Source organism: Apteryx rowi, unplaced genomic scaffold (genome assembly GCF_003343035.1).
Source record: "Apteryx rowi isolate R43461 unplaced genomic scaffold, aptRow1 scaffold_64, whole genome shotgun sequence".
Classification (NCBI taxonomy): Eukaryota; Metazoa; Chordata; class Aves; order Apterygiformes; family Apterygidae; genus Apteryx; species Apteryx rowi.
Window position 1 is genome coordinate 864,965 of NW_020450916.1, and position 6,580 is coordinate 871,544.

Genomic DNA, 6,580 nt, shown 5'->3' on the forward strand with positions numbered 1-6,580 from the left:
GGATACTGAATTGAAACATTAATTCTCCAAGCAGTGACCGTACTCATTCTTCATCAGTGGGCTGCTTTCCCTTTGCCTCTCTCACCCATCATCAACACTGGCAGGTGATTTCTCTGAAGCACAAGACTATCAGTTATGCAAAATACACATCCCTTCTTTTTTACAACACTGATTTGCTAATTCAGTGCGGGAAAACAACTAGAACTTGTTTAACACTATCCAACCAGCTCAAATTATGTTCCCTGCCTCAAGAGCTGCAGATACATCATGCTACCTAATTAACAAACCATTGCCATGATCTATCTTTGAAAATCTGTAAATCAAAACTGTTTGTTTTCTGCAGGAGGTAGATAGTCTGATTTAAACAGGATTGATTCAGGGAAATCCAATGCCTTGTGCTGTGCAGGTCAGATTGTTTGATCATAGTTGGTTTTCTGGATTTAAGGGTTATTTTTTCTTTGCAACTTGAAGTTATTAAGCTATATTATTAAAAAAATTGCAAGTGTTCATACTATTAATAGAAGCACAATGAAACAGAAGGCAGGAAGCAGGATAACTGTGGGTGGCTACTACAGTTTTAAAAAGCAGGAGCCAAGATATACATCTTGATCTCAATGAAATCAGCAGATAAATGTTCCTGCTTGATTCTGTGGGAGCAGGATGGAACTATGGAGAACAGTTAATCACCCTCAGCCCTGGCCCATTTTGCTTTTGTTTCCTGCTTCTTTTTTTTTAGGATATATTATTATTATTATTATTATTATTTTAGGATATGGTATTATTCAGGGGGCTACACTGTATCACATGAGATAAACATATGAATTGGAGATGCAGTTTGTCTGCATTTTTGGTTGCAAATCAATTCCATGGGTAACATGCTTTTCTTATGATTTTTGAACTCTTGTTTCTGGGAGTCCTGCTACATGCCATTCCAGCAGCTCTACTCTCACTTCAGACCTGCATCTAAAACAAGGCATAATATGAACAAACCATCCTAAAAGCTCACTTATTCAGAAAACTTACAATTTAATCTCTTTTTTTGCTGCTCTGTCATTTAAGGATAATAGTGAAAAGGTTTCAGTCCCAGACTGTGTAATTAGAGGGACCCTTAAACATTTATTTCTTGCTTTACTTCTTGCCACTGAACAAGCGCCCCTAAAACTGGTATAAGGAAGCTGCACATCAGCAGACATGCAAAAATCAAGCAAAGGGAATTAATTTCTCTTTTGCGGTTTCTCAACCCAATTACAAAACACAGACCTACTGAATAATCATCAGTCTGTAACTTATATTCATACCCTTGCCAAGCCCTTTAAGGATGCTGGATGTTGAAGAGGATACTGAGAAGTAACAAATTTTGCCCTGGGGAAATCTCAAAAAAATACCCATTAAACATGCTTTTACAAACCCCTTATATATTCATTTTTCCAAGCCCCTGCACAAAAATAGTATACTAGGATATCTAATTCTCACTGTCCTACCAGATCAGTGGTATTTAGGTCAGATTCACATCAGTACTCATCAACATTTTGTCATGGTCATATTGTTATTAAAATTTAACCTTATGCCAATTACTAATCAAAACCAATTGTAAAACATTGTAGTTTCACAAAACTGCATAGATGTACAGTCTCCAGGTTTTTGCTTTCTTAATTTACAAATAAAATCACTTGCAGTCTTTGAGTAATAGGGGAATTTCTGTATAGCACATTATTCATAGCTTACATAATATACAGACTTCTCATGTTTAAATTCTCCTTTAGGGGGATTTCTGGAAAGCTAAAAATGTCAGTAAGTTCAACATTGTCTTCAGTCCTGTTTGCATTAGCTTAATTAAAGTACTTCTGTAAGTTGTTCCACTTCACAAGCTAAGAATATCTCATTATTATTAGATTGGTCTGGCACCCTTTGTCACCAACATAAGGCATATACAGCATTTAGCGGTGCTTTAAGACTACTTCTGATCATGTCACCTCTACGGGTATAAAAACAGTGTAAGGGAAAGGACACACATTAATTACATGAAGCAACGGATCTTCTTTCCACTCACCATTAAGCTATTCACATGCCAGGTTATTTCACTTGGCTATGACAGAATTACTGGGTGGTTGCAGCAGCACTATTAAAAGCACTGTTAAGACTCACTATCTTCCCCCTTAGTAATGTCTTGTGCCAAAGAGTAAAAATAAAACATACTAAAAAATCTCCATGAAATATGTTTATGTTAAAGGCGAAAAGTGAGGATTGTTATATGTGTCCCAATAGGACAACTCCAGAACATTCAAATGAGAAAATCATAAGTTTTGTTCAAAAACAAAAAACCCCACCTATAATAGGAAGATTTCTTCTCTCTTTTTAAGAACCTTTCTGTTAGTGCTGGAAGAAAAACCTGTTACTTTGCTCAGGAGACCTAAAAAAGTGCTATTGCTCATATCTCTTTCTTGAAACATCCATCAAAGTGAAATTTCCTAGATGGCTCTTAACGTTAACTATCATTAAATACAACAATTTTGCTAATGGTTTAGCAAATTTTGCCTTAAGAGTTTCAAAAATTTGTTATCAACAACTTGTTTCTTGTGCATAGGCCTTCAGGTAAAAAGAAGTTTAAAACAGTTCTGCAAGTACAATTCATAACTAGTTAACAGTAGCATATGTTGAATGTTATCAAACATTAATATTTTGTCGGATGTAAGGCTTCAGGCTTAGGCCTCCCAAAGGCACTAACTGGCCTTACGGTCCCTGCCCAGCCCTACCTGGGACCTCCCTCCACCTTGCCCAGCCCCAGGGTCCCATTTCAGCCCTGCCTGGGGCCATCAGTCYCTGTGACGCAGGGCTCCAGCCTGGTCTCTTTCCTTGTCCAGGGCTGTTGGTGGACTCAGTTATCAGCACCCCATTCTGCCCACCCCGTTCAGATGCTGTGGGTCTGCACCCCGGTCAGTGAGGGCGCTGCGTGTGCTGGGCTCACCCCCAGCTCGCCCCCCTTGCAGAGCGCCCCGGCTCTCGCTGTTCCTCGACGCCTCACTGGTTTGCTCTTGGCTCCACCCAGCAACTTCGAGGACTTCAAGAACCTTCAGGTGAGGAATGACCCTTCTTGTCTATCAAACATTTTTTCCAAAGAATATCTTATCTGAGGTAGCAAACACTACATAAAATTAAAAAAGGGGCATATGATCACAAACGTACTTTAGTCTTCTATTGCTGTTGTTGTTGTTTTAAGTATCCTTCTTGATCTACATAATTTCATTTTCCCAGGAACACCTCAAAATCACTTGGTTAGCATTTTGCTTATTCCAGCAGCTAACAAGATAGAAATGATTAGTTCCAGACTCTAGAGGGAAGCCTTGGTACAGGGGAGAGTCACTGCATTGCAAGCTGGCTCTTAGATCCTGCTCCGCTCTTGACAACAGTCCATCATCCTTTCTGTATCAACTGTAAAGAAGGTGCTGTATAATCCAGTAAAGCAAGATATGTCCAAAATCGTTTCAAACACTTTGAGACATTATCTTGAAAAATGCCAAATCCCTGTCATTTCCAATGAAACTAGAAAGGAAATTGTTCAGAACCACTTAAGGAGTTAAAAAGCACAGTTGAAGGCTGTGTGGGAGTATTTGCGTATGCACTGGCAGGGGGAAAGGGAGGGAAAGAAGATAAATACAGCAATTTTTGGTATTCAGCTGAGGTTGGTGTAAGGTCTGCATTACAGCAGCTTAACAATTCCCTATGGTTTGCTCTGTAAAAGGAGAACATTCAGAAAAGGAGGAAGGACAAAGAGAGATGTTTTTAATAAGATAAAAGTTTTTACTAATGTCACTTACCTTTCATTAAAGCCTCCTATCAAACAACTTCAAAGACTTTCATGCATTGATTTTTCCATACTCTACCCCTCTGAGATTGGTAGAGACTCTAGAATTACATATTTTACTAGAGGGAAACTGAAGACCATGTCAGAAAAGCCCCCTCTGTGTGCATTTATGTGAATGGCTCTGTAGGTAGCAACGTCTGTGGAAATAGCTACCAGAAAACAGCAGGCTGAAGAGAGGACAAGTGTGTGCTGAGAGGTAGCTCATGTAAAGTCTCCCACAAAGCAATAAGCTCCATAGAATAGTTGCTGAATCCACAAAAGCTGATAAACTCTGAACATCAATAGCCAAGGCCACTAGCATACACCAACACCAGTCATGGGTTGTATAACCAAGATCACCTCCAAGGAGACTTCTATATGCAAAGACTGCAAAATTATACACATGTATAATATATACACATATACGTATATATATGATAAAACAAACGACCTTGAGAGACTTCCTGAATCTCCACCTTGAAGCCACTGGTGCATCAGTACATGCCTCTGCTTCTAAGTAAACTGCTGGGGTTGGTCCCCCAACTGTTGCTCCAACCAGGTGACTATGAGTGAGTGTGCACAAGTGAATTGTGTGAGGGAATAAGTGAACGTAGCGTGTGACTAGAATGACTTGCTCTTAATAGTAACAGCTTAATTCTATTACTAATAGCTTAATAAAAAGTGTTCTGCCAAATACTGGTTGTGAGCTGTATTTCCCAGACCTGATCCCCTATCAGAGAAAAGGGGACGGACAACAATCTGATACTGCAAAGTGGAAGCTAACTCCTAAGTTTTTGCTGATATCAAAGTGCAGAGCTACCCAGCCTTGGGGAGGGGACCTGATATGGGATCCAGACTTTCTAAAATATGGATCCAGATAAGTTTCCAATGTGACATTTCTTGAGTTTCTGTCACCATCATGCCCTGATGAAATTCCAGATGGAGGCACCACACACCCTGAGAATTCATWCTGCTGCATGGGACAAATTAAAAAACTGCAAATGTAAACATTAATCTTCTCAAAGTTGCATATTCCAGCCCACCTGAGTGTCAAGCTTCTGGACTATGCAGTCCATGAATGCCAGTGGTCGTGGGCCTGGTCTTTCTGYGACCTTCCCAGTCAGACAAAGTCAGTAACATGCTCCCTCTCCAGCAACATTACCAGGGCTGATTCAGGTGCTCCAACCAGGCTACAAACAGATAACCCAGGGCTACCAAAAATGMCCCCCACATCAAAGTGACTTCTGCTGGGGTCATACCATGTTGACTCAGGAGGCTGCCAAATTCAGATTACCCTTCATGTTTTGCTGTCTTCTCCATTCTTCATATGAACTGAAAACAGTCATCTCCACAGGGAAGCTAAACCCAGTGCTTTCAGGAGCCTGCCTAAAAAGGGCCTCTTCTTTAAGGACTGAGCCTGCTTTCAGCATTCTCCCAAGTTTTTTCGTTCCCTGCCTCAAACGACCCTCCCTGCCTCCACCTGCCAGATGGCTGACCAATGTGTACATTTTCCAGAGATTTAGAAATTTAAATAGGATTGTCCTTACAGCTGATTTTCTGCAAATAATTTACAAAGTGTGCTTCACAAACATTTTTGCAGGTACCAGTCCTGATGAGCGTTTTTGATAGGAACAGCGGTATCTGCTGAGGGGGTTACACTGCAGCACACACCACTTAAAAGTGCTTTAGAGTACATGCAGTTTTGAATCCCCTGGACTATTCTCAGGAAATTAAATGTAGTCATCCTTCTACTCAATTTTGAGATGTTTGTAGTTGACGACGCATCAGAAGCAGTACATGGAAGCAATACACGACAATTTAAGCAGAAATGATGCACTGAAATTAAACTGAAATAATTCCTTTAGAAGGAGTATGCTTTTAAAATACGTTGGTATTGTTTAGGTTTGTTATGACCTCTTGTGGTAAAATCCCTACCTTGCAGTTCAAACTTTTTACTCTGGTGGTAGCTCGTTGCACTTGAGATGTTCTCTGGCTACAGTTGTGTTGAACATTAGGAGAGATTTTGGCTTGCAGTACTAAATGGTAATTTTGATGAAAGAAAAAGCCATGCTGAAAGACATCTAGTGACAGTAGATAATCGTTCTCTTAATTTATGCTGATGAAAATAAGTTCTAATTTTATATTCTTTGTAGCATTGTAGATGGAGCACAACATTTAAGCACCATGAAATGGACTGTCTTCTAGTGCATCAAAATATTCATTTCAAAGCACATGGCCTCCTCTGCAAACATGCAAAAACATGTAGGAAGAGCAGAGAAAAAAGGAATTCCTGTTCTGTAGCAATCTTTTCTTTGCTCTACTGCTATCTGCCAGTAAAGGCAGCTGAGAAGCACCATAGCTGTAGAGCTGGCAGCTGTCCCAGCTTCTCCCGTGGACATGCACCAGCTTTCTCCCCACTGCACTGTTACTCCTGCCCTCCGCAGCAGAGCCTGGAAGGAAATTCTCCAAGGCAGGTCTCACAGCTTCACTTTCCCTCAGGATTATTTTACGGGAAGGACAAAGCTCGTCCCAAATCCCACCTCAACAGTGACAGTGATCGACGCAGGATTTTCCCAGCTTCACTGCAAAATAAGCAGCGGAGTTTAAAGAGCTGTAGTTATTAAAATGAAAATAAAAACTTGCTACGAGCTGCTAAACTCGGGAAACGTCTCAGAGGACTGAAGTGACAGGAGCAGCCACCCCCCCCGCCGCCCCCTGCCCGCGGCGGCAGCGCGGGGC